Source organism: Lissotriton vulgaris, chromosome 4_1 (genome assembly GCF_964263255.1).
Source record: "Lissotriton vulgaris chromosome 4_1, aLisVul1.2, whole genome shotgun sequence".
Taxonomy (NCBI): domain Eukaryota; kingdom Metazoa; phylum Chordata; class Amphibia; order Caudata; family Salamandridae; genus Lissotriton; species Lissotriton vulgaris.
Genome location: NC_141691.1, coordinates 1,663,320,612 through 1,663,341,205, shown reverse-complemented (window position 1 = coordinate 1,663,341,205; position 20,594 = coordinate 1,663,320,612).

Below are 20,594 nucleotides of genomic sequence, written 5' to 3'. Positions count from 1 at the left end.
TACGGACTCCCGGTCTCCTTTCCCCGTCGTAGCCAGCCCCGCCCCGGACCCCGTTAGGTCAAGAAAGTAATCCCGTTAATCCCAGTGCCACATTGAGAGACCCAGATAACAATCTCAACCCTGGCCCCGTCGATCAAATTCACTAAAGTCGTCAATTAAAGAAAGCCCCTTCCACAAATTACTGCAAGAGTCTACAGAACAGGAGTAAACAGATGAAAAAAGAACGGCAGATCTCAATGTAGATGGTTGGTGCCAGTGTTGCCCCTCCCCGTCTCCGAAGCCAAGCTTTACTCCATCCGCCATCTTGAAAGACCGACAAGGTCCGATACAGCAAAAGATGAAAAGTAGAAAGTTCCAGAATGGGGACGACATGTAAATGTTCCAAGGGATACATAATCGGGGGTTTCAACGGCTCCATTGGGTGATCGGGCACAGTACAGTCAGGTAGATCCAGTACAATAGGGGCAAACTCTGCTTCCAGCGCCGGGTCAAAACAAGTCTCCAAAACATCTATTGAAATGCAGGCTGATTGCCGGGGTACGGGTGTCGAGTCAGGATCCGCTCTCAGGCCTGTGAGTCTATCCGTTGCAGACAACAAACTGCAAGTCTGGACTTCAATGGTCCCCTTAAGCGCCATGAGTGCCTCCAGCACCGTTCGCAGTGACGGGCCAGTTCGAGCCTGCTCCGCTAGACGCCTTTCTTCCTCCAACATGGTGGTCCCACGGAGTGGCTCCTTCTCCGGGGCAAAATTAGGCGGAGCAGGAGTAAGCCGTGAGGGACTGACGGTTAGCAAGCATTAGTACGCAGCGAGGCACCGACCCAGGGGGATCGACGATGCAAATGCTGAACCCCCGGTTAGGGACCCCCGCGACACAGCACCATGCGTCACTCGTCACCTCACCTACTGTAGGGCATCAGGCAGCTGGTGGTAGCAAACCAACCAAAAAGTCCGAGTGTTCTAGAGAGCGGACCCGACCACATTCAGCAGACCGTTGTTATTCAACTCGGACCCGGCAGAGCCCGCACTCGAGGCCCCGGCGTCCCTGCTGGGTTAGACCTCAAACGATCATCGACGTAACTCCGCTCCACAGCAGTGGAGAAACTCCGGGATTGGTCCACTGGAGAACAGGTCGGATCACACACACGGATCCGGTGCAGGTAACCAGGATAGGCGACAGGATAATAGAGCTAAGGACGGAGGTCAGCGGAGCCGGGAGACTATGCGGCCATCTTGGTTGGTGTCGTAGCACCTCCCCTTGTGTTGCATCTCTTTATATGCACATGACTCGCTAACAAGGTCAATTCGTAACCCGACAACCAAGCACTAGTTAAGTGCTGTGTCTTGGTACAATTCAACAAGGTATCCACTGCATGTGGAACCATAACAATCAATGTATTGTCCATCACCAAACCAGCAGACTGTCGAATCGAAACAGCCGCTGCTGCTGTAGCTCTCAGACAACTCGGCAATGCTCTAGCTACCGGATCCAAAGTCGATGAAAAATAAGCACATGGACGCTGCTTATCGCCAAATTGTTGAGTCAAAACTGACAATGCACAGCCCTCTCTCTCGTGGACATACAATGTGAAAGGCTTACTGTAGTCGGGGGTACCCAACACAGGAGCTGAACACAACGCATCACGTAATTCTGAAAAGCTCTTCTGACATTCGTCAGACCAAGGAATAGGATTTGGAGTATCCTTAACAGTAAGAGCTATCAAAGGTTTCGCTAACAACGAAAAATTAGGGATCCACTGTCTACAGTACGATGTAATACCCAAGAAAGCACGCACTTCTCTCCTTGTCATAGGCACACTCATTTTCGCAATCGCCTGAATTCTTTCTGGGGTCAGTTTCCTTCCCTTCTTCGATAAGAGGTGACCTAAATAGGTAACTTCTTGTCGACAATATTGCAACTTCGAAAGAGAAACCTTATGATGTAAATCAGACAAATGACGTAACAACGACAAAATAGCCTCTCTACAAATCTCTTCATTGTCAGCAGCAACTAACAGATCGTCAACATACTGAATAAGAGCAGCACCATCAGGTAAAACCAACAAATCAAGTTGCGTCTTCAAAGCTTGACTATAGATCGATGGACTCTCGCAATAGCCTTGAGGAGCGCACTTAAAGCGGAAACTTTGTCCTCCTAAAGAGAAGCCAAAGATATCTCTACTTTCCACAGCAATCGGGATACTGAAGAAAGCATTCTTCAAGTCAATCACCGGAAACCACGTGGCTGTAGCTGGGATCAAAGTCAGTAAAGTGGTGATGTCAGGAGCAACAGGAAATTGCGGAACTACAATCTTATTCACTTCGCGAAGATCAATCACTAACCTTTATACAGGAGGTTGTGAAGAATCAGTTCTCTTCAGAACAGGCAAAACCGGACTATTACACACATTACCTCTTATTTCCTCAATCACACCTTTCTCAATCAGATCATAAATGATCGCCAGAAGTGCTCTTTCACCATCACTAGAGATGCGATATTGCTGAATGCGTGGTAATCTAGCATTCGCTTTCAACGTCACAACATATGGTGGAATCTCTAAAAGACCCACATCGTTCGGACCAGTAGCCCAAAGAGAATCAGGGAGAGAAGACAATTCAGGTGGAAGTCGATCTTTATATAAGTACATCAGAGAGATCACACTCTTACCCAATGTAAGGTGTACTCCTGACGGAGAACAATATAGCGTTGCATACAATCTCTTTAACAAGTCCAATCCCAACAAGTTCTCACCACAACCGGTCGTCAGAATGAGGGGTGCTTCGAATTCACAAGGTCCAACAGAAATAGACAACGGACTAGAAATCGGATTCGTAACCGGGGCACCAGAAAAACCTACTGAAACATTCTTTAAGCCAGACAAAGGTGCGCCAGGGAGTTTAGAGTGCATAATAGAACTCTTCGCAGCACCAGTATCCAACAGAAAAGGCTCTGACACACCTGATGCAATCACTTCAACATAGGGTCCACTCTGATCTACTGGAAGTGAAACAACTCCCTCTCTTTGTCTATGGCTGTCCTAGCAATCATTACCATCCACATTCTCACCTTCAACGTAGTAATCGTCCGCATAGTACTGTGCCGTCCTACCAGACGCACCACTCTGCTGATCAAAGCTATTTATAGAGTTCTGTGGAGGCAAAGAACGCGCATTCTGAGGAAACACATCACGTCCTTGTTGTATGCTGCTTGTGTGCGTGTCAGCACGCAAGCTTCTGGAATGTGGAATGTCCCAGCTCCGTTCTGGTCAGTTGGAGCTGGACTGTCCTGGTGGGCGGTTGGTTGAAATCTAATGGGCCCATTGTGCCACCTTTTAATGCCAAGGAAATGGGAGAACGGGTCAAGATTTATCAAGAGAAAATAGGTAAATGCTCTGTGAAAAGCGTTTCACGCCACAAGGTCAAAGTTGGTGACCTTGTGCGCGTGAAATTTGGAAGTTCGTCTGCTAGGAACTGGGCTAGGTGGTCGGATCCTGTTAGAGTGATTGAAGTGTTTAGCAAGGCTGTACGTGTTGAAGGGGGGAAGATTTGGAATTTCAGACGTGTCTCCATTGTTAGATCTGACAAGTTGATGATGAATGCTAGGAAATGTCTTTCTCATTCTTATGCTGAGGATAATGAACAATTGTTTTTAGATGATTTCAATTCTATGCAAAATCCACTGTTGTCTCTGCCTATTAATTCTGATGCACCTGTTGTCACCACTCTTGGCCCGCAGGAGATTTTCAATGACTCTGATGGTTTAGTTGATGAAATAGGACCCGTGGCTCAAGATGAGTCAGTGCAAAGAGCTGTGGATGTGGTACCCAGAAGGAGTGTACGTGTTTCGCGTCCTCCTGCAAAAATGAAAGATTACGTTTGTTCTTAGTTTGTTTTTTTTCTTTGTTTTTTTTTGTGTGTTTGGGGGGGAGGTGTGTTGTATGCTGCTTGTGTGCGTGTCAGCACGCAAGCTTCTGGAATGTGGAATGTCCCAGCTCCGTTCTGGTCAGTTGGAGCTGGACTGTCCTGGTGGGCGGTTGGTGGTTGTTAAGCTGTACCTACCTGTTTAATAAACCTACTTGTTGAAGACTACGTTATGTGTGGACCTCCTATCATTGCAACAGTCCTCTACCTCTAGGAGCTTGTTGAACACCTCGACCTCTCACACCAGAAGCACCATTCGTGCGCTGTAACAGAACCGGACAACTACTCTTGAAATGACCCTCTTCATCACAATACGCACACAGGTTAGGGCCTATGGGAAAACGCTGTTGAGAAGACTCGAACCTCTGCGAGTTTCTCTGATATTGCTGAGGTTGCTGATAATCGCGCTGATTATCACGAGGCGGATAAGCTTGCTGTAGAAGAACTTTAGTCTTCAATTCCTTAGTCTTCCTATCCGCTTTCTCTATCTCATCCTTGTTCCTATTCTCATAGTACTGGGCAGTAGCTAAAATCTGAGCTGACGTAGAAACAGCCCAAGCACTCTCAGAAGGATTCAACCTATTGCACAATTCTGGAAGCAAATTATGAACAAATTTGTCAATGAACAACCGTTGACCACCTTCGGTACTCATATCCTGACCACTGTGGTCTACAAATGTCTCTTCGAACCTAGTGAAAAAGTTGGACACAGTTTCGTCTTTCTTCTGCTTGCATGCAGACAACTTGTCCCATTAAAGTCTTCATATAATCAATAATCCTACCAGGAACTTCAGCAATTATATCTTCAGGCTTAGCACCACCTACTTGTCTACCATCTGCAGCTCTAAGATTATTCCATGTATCACCTAATTCCTGCGCATGATCGGAATGACGAATCTTTCCCCAAATAGGCTGTGGAACAACATTCCCAAACAACATGTCTATATCAGCTAGATTCATAATACATGAATCCGCAGTTTGAGATAGCTCCTTATAGTACACTGCTGGATTTTTGCGCGGATCAGGCAAAGTCTGCTTAAGAGCTAAAACTTCAGCACGTTTCCATGGAACATGTACCCAAACTCTCTGGAAGTGTGGCGGATAGCTGGATTAGCAGTGGCATCACCAGGTCTCCAAACTGGAGTAATCTCACGCATCGGATATTGACGCGCCTTCCTCCTAACTGACGGATCAGGCTCAAACAGTCGCTGAGAAGGAGATTCACTCCTAAACGACAACAACGTTGCAACTGCTTTCTCAACTTCAAGACCCACAACAGTCCCTTTCGCAACTTCAGACCGTATACGGTACAACTCAGGCGGAGTCTGTCCTACCTCACTATTTTCCCAATGTTCACGAAGGAAAGAACACATCATATCAAAAACACATTGTTTCAGTGGTTCCCATTGATGGAAAACATCCATAACACCGTCAAGATCATAGTGCGAAGGATACATAACCCATTTACGCGCTAAGTGATTGTAACGACCGGATTCTTGGACCAGATGGGATCAGCTCCTCAGAGTAAATGTAAATGTATGTAAATGTATAGGCATTTATATAGCGCACTACTTACCCGTAGGGTCCCAAGGCGCTTCGACCGCTGCGAAACCCTTCCTGGCTTCCCTGAGAGATGGTCCCTTAATGGGTATCTCCAGGGTGAGACCAGGCATCCCCGGCGGTCTGGTGGGGCCGTTAGTGAAGATGAGGCAAGCTAATGCCCAGAGTTGCCGAGTGTGATCGCTGATCAGAGTGGGCACCGAAGCGAGAGAATTATCGAGTCCGCTGACCCTGGTCCAGAAACCTGCCGCGCCGGGAATCGAACCCTGGTCCCGGGCCGTCCTCTGCTCTCGGGTCTGCCGCCTCTAACCAGTGAGCCACACTACTTCCACCTCCAGCCCAGTAGGAACGTAATCACCTCCCTCCTTAGAACGTATTTACAATAGGTATATATATATATATATATATATATATATATATATATATATATATATATATATATATATATATATATATATATATATATATATATATATATATATATATATATATATATATATATATATATATATATATATATATATATATATATATATATATATATATATATATATATATTTGTACCTAAGGATGGGGAACTAGCAATATACATGCATAGGTTTTCTACAATATCCCACTCATACCAGTTAGTCTCACGGCAACTTAGGCCCAGACTAGTCTACCCTAGGGTAGTTCTGATTAGTTACCATTACACACTGACCACAATCAGTGCTCACTCGGCAAGTCGCAATCCTGTGTACCTACACACTAGTCTGCAGCCCTAGTGCTCTCTTCCTCACAGTCTGGTCCACAATCCAGCGGACCTAAGCACTAGTGTCCCCCCTAGTGTTCTCTCACTCACAGCCCGATCCGCAATCCGGCGGATCTATGCACCAGTCTCCCACCTGGTGTTCTCATTAACGCCGCTTACCAACGACGATCACTCTCCTATGAATACCTTTGGAAGGAATCTCTCATTGACTACTCGGGATATGATACAACAATAACAGGAATTACCATAACTTGCCAAATTAAAGCATGTACCATCTATTCTCCACATCAAGGGGTCCCTCTCTCCCTCATTGCTCAGTCACCTCTTACCTGACCGGGAATTACATCCGTTCATGAAAACAATGCTTGACTAGAAGACCAGGTTACCCTGATTGAACAAGAATACGAGGCACATGTTGGTTCACTAAGAACTGGGGTATTTTATTACAATGATCATAAAAACACAATACTATACTATAACATGTATATATCCTGCAAAGAAAAGTGAAAGGTTAGAATGTGCACACTATAGGTTATGGACAGACGTCACCTTATGGACACGAAGTCGGGGTTCGGCAGTCATCTAGGTTTCCTTCTCCTCTGTGCCTTGGCTCGCCTTAGAATCACACCTCAGCAGTCACAAGTACACGTCTGCACCGCTACGCTCTGTCTTCTCTGCTTTCCTCCAAGTCACTGGAACCTTCCTTTTATTAGCTGCTGTCTCTCTCGGTCTCTGGTTGTTCTGCACTACTTCTCTTTCCTCCTCAATCTTTCTCAGAGAGTATCAGCTTCATGATCTTTCTCGGACTTCAAAATGGCGACTGTCTGCCTGGAAATAATTAATGGCATTGATGCTAACGGCTAGCTGCCGCCTACAGACTGACTGACTCACAGCCTCACGCTTTCGCTAATATGGAAGCTTGTCCTTTCATGGAAAGTTACGGCCAGTAACCTGCCGCCCACCAAATTATTGTACCTCCCCGTACCAAGGACACATTCCCAGCCGGCCGGCCTGATGTTGTGTCTTCGGAGTGGAGAAAAATACAGTCTTTCGATAAGGGCCAGCCTGAGCCGGTTCTCTCCAAGTGAACAACACTTCGAAACTAAAACATTACACTTGACCTAGAACCATCTCAAGCTGCCGGGGCGGAAAGCAAGATGGAGTCTCTCCCGTTTGAGGCCTACAAGGCCCGAAATAAGCATAACTCCATAGAAGGTATACTAACACTCTTGCAAAAGGGCGGATTATCACTAATACTAATGAATCTATCCCCTAATATAAGTTTATAGGCCCTGATCTAAGGAAAAGGGTACGAAAATGCATTACTGTGTCTTATGAATAGCCCCTATCTATAGTTCTAATCCTTGCACTAGGATGATAATAGACTGGAGTCACATCCAATCATCCTCCCTCAAGGGAGGGCTGAAAAAGTCAGTCAGAACAGTGATCTAACACAGTCCGTTCATTAGCACCAGGCAATTGGCTACGCAAAAGCAATTGTGTACGCTCTACAACAGGAGATATACCCAAAAAAACAAAAAGAGGAGAAAAGAGACCAGCAACCGCATCAGTCATTCTCTGTTGAGCAGAAGGAGAAGTTGACAAAAGAACAGGAGACGGAACAGAATGAGAAGAAACCGAAGTCGGAACAGTAACAGAAGGAACAGACAAGACAGGTGTAGTAGTAGCAGACGAAGGAGGTAGCAAAGTTTGCGGCCCTTGAGAAGGCTGCACCAAAGGAATAGGAGACAACGGAAGAGGAGCTGGCTGTTGAGGAATCACAGGTGGCAAAGCAACCGGAGATTGTGCAACCACAACTTGTGGCGGTGCCATAGCACTCTGCACATAAGGGGGTGGCGAACTCAATAGATGCAACATTAAAGGATTTTTCACAAGATCTTTCTTCTCTTCTTGTTGTTGCGGTGGCAAAGCTGAGTAGCACTTGTCTACCGCTAATTTACGCTGCCTAAGCAACTGTTCGCTTTCTTGTTCTTCTCCATTATCCCTAAACTGTATAGCAGCTTGCACCATTGACATACCTCGTTCTCGTTTATTTTTCTTGCCTAACTTAATTTCTTTCTGTTTGGTTTCCTTTCGCCATATGCGGAAAGACTCAAACATCGCCGGCCGGGCTTTCTTCTTGAACAGTTTAACTTCGAGATTGTCTAAAATCTCTGTTTCAAAGCTACCTTCCCGGTGCCACTATAGGACACCGTCTTTCCTGGTATATTTAACCCATATTTCATTATACGCGATGGGGCCCACTCCATGTTTTACGTAGAGCTCATAGGACGGAGTTCCAATCGGAGGAACCGGACACTAATCCCCCAATCGGGAATCTCTAGTACAACCATAACCAAATATCTTTCCAAGTCTGCTAAGACCAGGCATCTTCGCTCACTAGTCTAGCTTCCAACTTCAAGGAAAATCTCAAAACGATAGTCTCCTGAATACACGAGTCCCTCGGCTTTGGGGCCTGCAGGTACCAAATCAAAGCGATCCTCGAAGGATACCAAAACAAAACTAAGGACTGGGAGACGCTCCACTCGTACTTAACTGAAATGTCGATGGCGTCACCAGAAGACCCGTCTATTGTTTTGCTCTACAAATGATCTAATGGCTCCAAGACACGGCGACAGTCAGGGCAGAAGTCCTTCATAGCCGTCAGAAAGCGGGGAACCTCGCAGCAAAGACTTTCAAACCACCACGACATACAGGGGTCCATGAAGTGGCAAGCCTTCCTCCAGAATTTCCACACGAAGCTCCTCGCGATCTTCAGGCTTGGACCGGTACCGCTGAAGTCGCCCCACGTTGGGCGCCAACTGAAGAACCGGGTTTTAGAACCCAGCGGCGCCATGGATAACGCCCGATGTCTTCGGATTCCCCTGCCTCGGCAAACAGAGACACTGGACACTTCTTAATGACATCAAAGACCAAATTTATTGGCTGCAACCAGGAACAGAGATCTACGAAGCACAACACGGGTGGTTAGCTAGAGACTGCACAAATTCATAGAGCGGAGCATCGTCTTTTATGCCAAAAATCACATTCCTGGCTAGCATCAATTTCTTACAAACTGACCAATGGAGAAATTACATTTCAAACATATCGCATGACGACAATCCCACTTTCCGTTGTCTAGCCCCCAGAAATGACCAAGAAAATTCAACATTCCTGTTCAATCAGGCCAGACAAACCCATTGTAAAGACCTCAACTCAAATCAATGATTAAGCCATAAAGGAAGGAACAGAAGCAGATGAGAAGCAAGATAGAAGGGTGTGTGCATGTATCATAAACTCAGCAGTGTCCTGCTCTTTGATCTCTATCTGACCAGCTGCTTAACAAGGAACTGGTTCAACGAGGGCAGCCTCGGGCAAGGGAGTCAGTTTGGCCAGGTCAACATAGAAGTCAGCTAAGGTGTACGTATCCCAAGGACCCGTTCGGCCATAGTCATCGGCCTATGTGAGGGCAACCACACAAAATGGCTGACGCACACAAAATGGAACCCGAGGGTTCAAACGAAATCCATGAATACATAGTGTTCTCATAGATCGGTTATGATGAAAACACTCTTACACACCGCACTTGTCATTTGCGGTTCGCTGATACCAAAATCGTCTATATCCGACGACCTTCATTCATTGACCTTCATTGAACGGGTTCAGAATCTCCGAACCACGGACCCTTGGTACCGCAGTATCACAGAACCACAAGGGAGTCTTTTGCTGGACTTACCTGGTCCTTGTATCAGACCAGCAATCCAACAAAATAGTGACTGATGTTCTATCTATTGACTGCATTAAGAGTACACTAATGACAATGGCACTCTAAATTCAGAGTCTAGAGTATCAACCACTGTTTGGCAGATGTATCTCTTCACCAGAACTCTAAATAAGTCTTAAGCCCTGTCCACAATAGATTCTCCTTCAATATTGTAATTCCTAGTAGATAGTTGCCAATGCACAGTGTTGTGGATGAGCTGCAAGCGCAGGTGAAGTGGTAAGCTGAGCACACATGTATTTTTATCCTCACATGAGTGTCTACAACTGTCCTAAATCCCAGTACTGCTTGTGGGCAGTTTGATTTATGGTAAACTGCTTTACAATCTTCTCAGCATACCAAGAAAAAACATTGAATACTCCAAGGACACACCCAAACTTCTCTGTCTGTATAATGTAACTATGTTTCTACCTGTTCCTGCATGTCGTCTGTAGGTACACATGTCCTTAACGACTCCAGCATTGCCTCCGGCATGTTACTCACTCCAAACCCTTCAGTTTAATTGTGTCGATATACTTTGGAGCCATTCACTTCCAATACCTTTTCCATCACTATGGATTAATTTGTGCAAATGGTTAACAGTGGTGGCCACAGCACTCATTATGTGGGTCGAGACTAATTTTTATCATCAAACGTTGACCCAGAAGAGGAGAAAGAAGTGATGAAAGGGGTATGAAGCAAGAAGAGAAAGATAGGGAAATAAAAAAAAAACAAGAAACAGCGGAGAAAAACAACATAGGAGCATCTAATTAAGAAACAGGCAGTGTTGGCTTGGGGAAGGAAGAGGCATGGAAGAAAGAGGCATGATGCGGAATCAAAACTAGGGAGCCACTGGCATTTGGCAACACTGCATCGAGCAGCGCTGGCAGCAGCAGGAACCTTAGAAAACTTTGGGCCTCTGCACTTATGATTTTTTACAAATTAAGCACTGCTGCAACATCCGTTTATTTGTCAGTATCACTTCCAATTATGGAGCTAGCCTATGACGCAAATGCGATTTGGTAATCTGTTGCAAATAACTTTGCAAGACCTAAATTAGGCTTCTCGGATTTACAAATGGCCAAAGATAAGGATTTATAAAAATTGCACACCAAAGAGAAGAATTAGCGAGTCAGTATTTTGCAACTGAATTGTTATCTTAGGGCCATATGTATCAAGCTGAATTGCATTTGCAAACGCAGAAATTTGCAGAATTTTGGCGTTTGCAATCACAATTTTGCCAAATGGTATGTAGGAGGCAAAACTGCAGGCAAAATAAGAAATCGCAAAATTTGCGATTCCTTATTTTGCGATTGTATTTAGGGAATCGCAAATTTTGCGATTCCTTAAATGCAATGTAAGAAGCACCACAAAGTGCAATTTGGCCTTAAGGAATCGTAAATTACCACCAACTTGAAGTTGGTGGTAATTTGCTATTTCTTTGAAAAATGCACTTTTTTCATTTTCAAAGTGCTATGTGAAGCACATACATGCCCTTAGGGCATGTATGTGCGCCACATGTGCACCCATGCTTATTTCAGGGGTGTCCTTTTGACACCCCTGCACCCTTGAAATTGCATTCTCAATTTGCGATTTGCTAATTGCTAATCGCAAATTGACAATGTCTTCCCATTCATTCCTACGGGCCTCTAGGCCCATAGGAATGACTGGGGAGGTATTCCTTAATTTACTGCAAATCCTACATACATTGCAATTCTCAAATAGCGATTTGCAAAAAAACGCTATTTGAGAATCGCAAATGGAGATGTTGATACAGATAGTGAATGGTCACAAACCAGGAAACTGCACTTGCAAAATACCATTTATTAAAAGCAGGTGGGAACCAGGTGAAAAACATAAAAGGGTTGAAACCAACCTTAATGCACGTACTCCAAGCGAGAGCAGAAACAACAACACAAATGAGCAAACCAGGGCTGTGATGGAGGGCACATTTGGAACTTTTAAGAGGACATTTTGCTGTCTACAATGAAGTGGAAGAGCATCGGAGTGCACAATAAAAACACTTGTAAAACAATAGCTCCTTGTGTGATGCTGCTCAACATAGCAATAAGAAAGCGCCTACCCACTTGAACCTGAGAAAGTCAATTTGCATTATAAAGATCTAACCACTTACTCATCACAAGCAGGATAAGAGGCAAAGTGGCATCCACATGGATAGGGCACACTGAACTGGCGTTACAAATAAAACATATTTAAGCTGAGTTTTTGTCAAACACATTCAAAATAAGATGCAGATAATTATTTTTTTAAGTAAAAGCAGTTAAGATAAGAAAAGCCAAAATATATGTTAGTATTGACTGAAACTCAGATACGCAAATCTAACTGGATTATTGAAATAAACCCAAAAGTAAAAAGGGGTAGAAGACTGCTGCAAATCCCTCAAATTTCATGTTCCAAGCTTGAGGATCTCACCTCCCCCGCTTTTCTCCTGGCATCCTGGTATGAACAGCCTAGTATTTATAATGCCAATGAAGGACTATGACCTCAGAATGCAAAACAGACGCGGACTCTGACCTGTTGGAGGGTGGTTTGGACATCTGTGCAGCACCAATTGTCTGGGGCCCTGACGCTGTCGGTCTTCCCTGCTGCCACCGCAAACTCGATCGCGGGGCCGCAGTGGGGGAAGACTACAGCTCCCAGACTCATTTGTGGACACGCCCACTTCCGGGAATCACCGCGCACGGAAGCGCATAAAGTCGAGCAGCTTCCTCCACGTCGCGGACGCGCGCGGACGCCGCCGGGCTAAGCCCGGGCAAAGGGCGGGCCCTCTGTGGCCCTCAGAGGCCTGAGGAGGACAGGACGGGCAACCCCACTTGGCCTTTCCAGAGGTGGTAAAGCTACTGATTGACATTTTGATCTGGACAATAGTAATTGCCTAATAAACTCAATAATTTCATTCACATTCAAGTCACACTATGACCCACAAAGGGGTTGCCAATAAACTAGCCCTTCGGTCGGATTCTTGCCCGAGGATGCAAGATAAGTACACAAATAATACTCTGTTACCTACGCGTAGAGCAGCTGATAAAAATAATTGCGGCCATCCTACAGACAGCCCAACTAGTAATCAACCCTCCCCACAAATAACCAGTACAGCGTGTAGCCTCTCATTGTTGGAGGAATTAAATAGTCTGTGTAAGACTAGGTATGCCCCTGCAGGATTACCCTCCCCACCAAATAACATTAATCCGTTAGCTCCTAATGAGAGAGTGCTGGAACCCTTTTCCATATTCACAAAAACCAATACCCAAATATTACAGTACCCGTCCGGGCTACACCTATCAAAAGGAAGCATGACGGGGATAAATATAATGAGAGCCAATCTAAAATACAAAAAACACAAAATGGGTCCCTAATCCCAACCTCAACCCTGCCCCTTACCAATACCCCCCCAACTCCAGAGGTGACTAAAAAATTAGACAACCTAGCTCCCTCTTCCCAGATGGTTTTATTGTCAATGAGCGAACAACTGATCAAATCTATTATACACCCCCTGATTGACAAAATTAACACCTTTGGGGATAGACTGACAGGGATTGAGGAAAAAATCTAATTTAATTTGTTACCCTCTACTCACTCTACTATATCTAATCATCCCTTGTCAACTGCTCCTCCTAATGCGCCTAAACTAACCACTCAAAACAAAGTTGCCCAAACTCAAGTACTAGTTCCCACTTCTTTGCCCTCAAATGTTCTTAAAGCCCCTCTTAAACCGACTACAGCGCATAATATTGTCCCCAGAGTAGAGCGCAACACGGTTTCTCGAATTAATCTACCCCCAGAGGCAGCTCCATTCGTATGCATCCTCTCGGGAGTCCCGCAACTGGAAAAGGGAAAATCAGAGAGACAACATGACTTGTTAAACAAGGTCCAGTTTTGGCTATCTAAAAATAGACCCCTGCCCCATGATCTTGACGGCAGGATTATGAGCGTGAGGAGAGTCGTTTGGCTAGGTCCCCTTCCAAAAGACATCATTGGTGACTTAGTATTAATAAGATTCAGGAGTAGATACATTGTTCCATACCTCCAAACTTGGCAACCTAAAGAAGGCGATGGCCCTATATCCACCTGGGATCTACACGACTTCTACCCAAGCACCTCATATATCCCTGCTCCCAGGTCAATGGCTGAGGATAGTACTAGGCTGGGTAGAGGAGTCTGCTTCCTGTATTGTTGCAGTATCCCCGCGCTTAACAGATTTTATTTACCGCATAACAGTCTTAAGCACTGCAACTACTTCCAACTTCCCTTCTGATGTAATGGAAGAACTGCTAACACGAATCCTGTAAAGTTTGTTATTATCATGATAGTTATAGTCACAGGGTGAGCAAATGTTTTTAACTTTTAATCAGTAGATAATTTGTGCCGCATATGTATGTACTTTTTAATCATGATTGTATTTTTAACTGTACGCTTTTATGATTTTAAACAAAAATCGAATAAAGCAAATCGAATTGAATGCAAAATAAAAGCTCGGGTTGGGATGCACTCCTTGTGTATGAGAATCCAAACCTGTTGCGTTGGACCTATCTGTGCAGTAACTGGTCTCAATCCAATTCTTTCAGCTCGAGTTCTCATCTGCCATCACTCAAAACCATCTGCCATCACAGCCTCTCTCCAAGCTGAACCAACTCCATCCTGAATCAACAAGCCCTCCATTGAGGGAACCCCTGTCCCCCATCCTTCACCTCAACTGAAGCAGTGCCCCAGCAGCAGTCTTGGTTGCTGCAACACTCACGATGTATGGACAAGACACTTCGACCAGGTTAAGGTTTGTTTCTTCTTTTGGTGATTATGAGTTTGATTGCAAGTAATGTGGCAATTAAGGGCCCAGCCACGACTTTGGCAGTGCAGCGCCAAGTCCGCCCTGCCGCCGCACCACCAAAGCTGTGGTTGGGCCGCCTGCCAGATTAGGCGTTTTCGCCTGTCTGGCGGGCTTTTTTTTGGAGCTCCCCTGACAGTGCCTCTAAAAATGTGCACCGCAATAGAAGCACCAAAAACAGTTCCTGCATGGCATGGACTGAAAACTCCATGCCATGCAGAAACTGGTGTGCATGCACACTTGGGGGCACCTGTTATGCCCACTGTGTGCATCCACAGAGCGTAGAGGTACGAAGAGCACCTGTGGGGTCCCCTTTGTTTCCTCTCCACCACAGATTTCATGGAGGAGGAGCTGCCATGAAAACCCTGGCAGTCCCGTAGATTATGTAGATGCCTCTACACCGCCAGGTAACGGCGGTTCCCTGGCGCCTGCGACAGGACTGTGACAGTCCGACCACCAGTTTCATAATAGGGCGGTCAGGAGACCGCCACCTTTGCGCCCCTACGAGACTGGCAGTCCATGGACCGCCAGAGAAATAATCGAGCCCTTAGTATTTATAAATATTGTCAATAAATGTGCCATTAAATCGGGTGAGACCTACATGGTTAGCTCAGATTTTAATCATTATGAGGTTGACAAATATGATGCCTTTAAACTGGATAACAGTAAGTGCCTTGCTTAGATATTTGGAGAGGCCTACTGTCCCTGTGCAACTGTCTCACTCACCATCATCTGTACCTTTCAAGATCCTAACCCCTAATGCATCTTGCTTCCTGTTCTCCCTTTTTCTTTGGTGTCCCTTGCAGGCAAGTTGTGTCAAGACAGGTCCAAGCATTCCTTAAAATGCTAAATAAAATGGTGTCCTGGTGTGAAAGGTGTTGCTGTCGTAATGTTATCTTCACATATGTTCAAAGATCTAATGCACATAACCCTTAAGTGTGGAAAATGAATTGACAGGAACAATAAAAAGGTTTTTCATCATTTTTTATGGAGAGGATAGGATGGTTTGTATGCAATTATTCTTCAACCAGAGAGTTGTGCATGTAACTCGTAACAGCAATGATATCATGATTAGAATGTGTAGCCATTGCAATGCTCAGATTCGTACCTGGAGTCTCAAGAATGGCACCATCTCAGTGGCCTGTGGACCTACTGATAGAGATCAGTTGTTAAATACACTGCAGTGTTGTTTACGAGCATCCTCAGTCAGTGGCGTATTCACATAATGGTGGTACTTTAAGTAGTCTTGGAGCACAGGCAGGAGCGTGGAACCTGTACCCACTGCCACAGGAATCCTGGTCATTTCTGGGTTCATAGCATCGAGTGCAAATCTGCTCTCTGAAGACTACCCTCTGGCTCTCGACTCTCACTGGCAGCATCTCCTTCTCTCCTAATTTCCCGGCCAGTCTGATTGCAGCATTATCAAACGGAGGGGAGGCTGCTGTACTCATGCGTGAAGCAGCCCCTTCAAGACCATTAATACCTGCAGTGCTAGGTGAGGATGCTAAACTGTTCAACCTTTCTGGGTTGTTTGGCTCTAATAGCAACCAAGACTGGCTCTATGCTCCCAGTGACTGAGAGCAGACTGTAAAGAATGAAAGAGAATATTTTTTTGTTTAACATTTTTTTATTGAATATTTTAAATAAAGTAACAATACATATGTTATAAAATTTTTAGAAAACAAGCAAAATAAGTAAAGAGTACATAACATATGCAGTAAGCAATAACCATAATGATAAGAAGGAAATAAAGATAGGAGGGAGGGAAAAATAGGGAAAATAAAAGAGAGAAGACAAGAAAGAGAGAAAGAAGAGAAAGAAGGGAAAAGGGGAGGGGAGAAGGAAGAGAGAAGAAGAAGAGATCATGTGGGAAGAAAAGAAAGCACTCAAGAAGGAGAGTTGGAAGAAAGATATGAGGTGAAAGGACGCCAAAAAAGAGAAAGAGAATATTTTTAAACACCACACTGTCAGCTTTTGTTCGTCTGATTTGCATGGGCATTCTGAAACGTTGCGACCGTGCCTGGAACTTTAGAGAATGCGTTAACCTAACTCCAGATGAGTGACACATGCCGTGCCCTCATACTGGTTAGGGTTATATATTGGTATTGGTATTGGGTATTTGTAGAGCGCAACTATCGCTCCGAAAGGAGCATCCTGGCGCTGGCTGGAATGTGCCTCTAATACTGGCAGTACAACATTTTGGCTGGCTGCTTGTGTTGGTGGAGGCAGGTATGGACTCACAAATCTCCTTTTCCTCTATCATCAGAGTTGCTGGCATGAGTTGCAGAGATATCTTCTTTCCTTCTTATTTGTTGGTCTCAGTCTTCCGATACATCAGCAATAGGGTGATCTGTAAGAAATTAGACTTGCAATGTTTAAAAAGAATGAGTTTACATACACATTTACATTGGCTTGCATGCCTAAGACATGATGTTAAAAAATCTGCTGATGTAAATTACATACATACTCAAAATAAACAGGAGTATTCTTTAAAGCAAATGTGTGGGTTTGCTAAGCATAGCCACGACTCTAGCTTATGTTATTTTGGAAATATATCATGTCATTGCGTAGCTTGTAAAGTATGTGTTTGATGCGTAAACATATTTTTAAGATAACAGAAATAGGTTCCTGACAGATCGCCGCAGGCGTGATTGATAATTCCTAGCACGATACTGGCAGTGCAAATGATTATATGAAATGCCTGCTACAGGTCCATGCTATGGCCTACTCTTACTGCCTGCAGCTACAGTTAATCCCTATAAACGCATCATAATAATATTGTTAATATCCCTCGGACTGGACGTTTTTCAGGCTCTTAAAATTGTAATAATGCCCGAAAAACCGATGGCGTCGTCAACCGAGATGAAATGCTCACGGGCTGATGAAAAACTGTGAAATAAAGTCATCCCGCTGTTTGACATTCACCGCGCAGCGCTGCACAGCGGCCTGCAGAGGGCGCGACCGCTGCCAGGCAGACTTTAGCCTTCAGAACTTTCCCCTATGAACGGAGAGCGGCGTCGAGGACACACTTTCAAGAGGGAACAGGGAGCTCGGTACAAGAACAATGGTTTAATATTCAGATATGAACCCCGTGCTCCCAGCTGGAGGCTTGCAAAGCTTGCAGCCTTTCTTCAGATGATAAAGCATCATGTGAAACGACTTTCTTTTTTATTCTGCGTTGGCAACAGTCGCATTACTTTTTGAATAGAACAAGCTTCTTTGTTCTGGCGAATGACTAATGTCTCTAAGCTTTAGCGGCGCTAAAAGATTCCCCGAAGAGAAAGACCCTGCCAGAGCGGCAACATGGCCTTGCTACCCATGGCCAGTTTCTATTTCTGAGTTAAAGCAGTGTGAGGCACTGCTGATGCAGTCTCTTTGGGGCATTTTTATGAGAGGTTTATGTCATGCTTGTACCACGTAACGTGGTACATGCACAACAAACCCCTACGACAGATTTATAAAGTGGCTTCATAGATCTGAAGTGAGGCAACCCAGCACAAAGCGCTGTGTTCCCTCACTCTACCCTGGGCAAGCATTCCATAAGCATTGCGGTGGATGTTCCCACGTAACTCCCATGGATTTTAATGCATTCCCATATTTAGAAGGACTTGTAACATGGGGAATGCGCCCAAATCTTACGCCTTCCCAGGGGACGCGTAAAAAGGAGAAATATCTTTCTTTTTTAATCTCTTTGTATGTGTGCATAGAAGGAGGGAAATGCCTCCTAGGATTGTTTTTGTGTAAGAAATTGTCCTCTTCTGCACAAAAACAATCATGCCTACAACACAGGCACCCTGGCACCATGGGAGCCTGCTTTGGCGCTAGGCTGACAAAACATAACCAGTGTTACGGAAGAAGACAGAAATGTGATATATCGGATAAATACAGTGAATTCCTGCCCTTTCCCTGTGTGTAGGGCAGCGAGGTGACTTGATGCACTGCCCTGTGCCACAATTTTCATACATATGCCCCTTAGTGTTTATTTAATTGCAATTTAGCTTCAGTTAAATATGAGTATTTGTACTCTTCAGAATTGGCTTCCATAACAAGTAATTGCTTTGCATGATACTGTCAGGCTCCGTTGATATACTCCTCGGGAGTGTGAAGAAAAGACCAAACCCGCACCCACACAACAATTCCGGACCCTGACGTTTATACACAGACTCACAGAACCATTCTGCGAACGCGGGAAAGGAAGGGGACAGCAGGGAGGGAGATCTGTAACGACATAAGGCACGGAATTTAGAATAAACCCCCCCCTCGTAAACTCTGTGGATTCCTATCACTAACAACGTTCATGAAGTCACTTTTGTCACAGAACCCCTACCTGAAAAGGAAAATAACGTAGGCAATGTATACAGGAGAGATAGGCTTAGGGTATTACCAGAGACCGCAACCAACTAGAAAAGAGCAATAAACATGGTATAGTAACTTGAATAACAACAGGGTTGCATACACTTCACCTTTCATGCAGGACCTACCACATACTGCTGTGTTCTGACTTGAGCTGCTCAATCTCTCTGTGTACTACCCCCCCAGGGAATTTTCTCTCCTGCACTGGATAAAAGAATGCAAAAAAGGTTGTGCACGTAAAGAAACAAAAAATAGGACACTGTAGGTTTACATCACCAACAATCCTGTCTTGATTTACACAATGTTTGTGAATAGGTAAGAATCCTTCCTGTAGGATTAACCAATGTTGCAAAAGGAGGCGAAATACATTTACGGCTGCCTTTGGATTTCGCCTTAACCAAAAGCGAGTCTTGATAAGTTCCAAACTAAAGCTTTGAAACGGAACCCCTACCGTTTCCTGAACAAGTCTCCAAACTTATGTTCCCTGCATGAGAGAGCCGTTGCTCATCTCGTCCAACAGGGAAACAAACACGTATTATACCCGGATAACCAAGGTTCGTTATTCCGAGTCTGATACACACCCCCGCGTATATCCTGGACCAGCCGTTTTCTCTCAATATGTGACACCCAGCCGGGTGCCACCCAAAGCACTCAAAAACAAGAGGGGGTTGGATACTCACGGTCACGCAGCCAACACGCTTACCGACCAAGATACAATCTCTGCTTGAATTATCGGAGTCTTCCTTTGCTTCCGCCTTTCTCTTTGATTCCTGATGTGTGCGTGATGGACGCCCTTGCGCTACGTCACCGCATTGCTGCTGGGTATTGTAGTTCAGTCCGAACGGCGTGCCGTTTGTCACGCATTGCGTGGACAGCGGCACACTGAGGTCGGAACCCTGACAGTACATCCCCCCTCACAAGGTACGCTGTCCGAGAGCGGGTCTGTCGGGCCGTTGCTCATGGAAATGAGACACAAGTCTGGGAGCATGCACCAAACCCGCCGGTTCCAATGAATTCTATTCCGGACCATAGCCCTTCCAGGATATCAGGTACTGCAATCGGCCTCTCACCCACCGGGAATCAAGGATCTTCCGTACCTCATATTCGCATTCTTGCTGCACCCACACAGGCCGGGAACACGACGAACAGGGACAACAGAGGGCTTCAACAAAGACACATGGAAAATGGGATGGATCTTGAAATGAGCAGGCAATGACAACTTCACAGCCACTGGATTCACCCGTTTCACCACCCGATATGGGCCTATGAACCTGGGATTAAATACACTATGTTTCTGAAATCTAATGTGTCTGGTAGACAACCACACCAGGTCACCCGGCTTGTACGCAGGGCACGGCCTGCGATGTTTGTCCGCCTGTGCTTTGTACGTCCCCTTGGCCCGCACAAG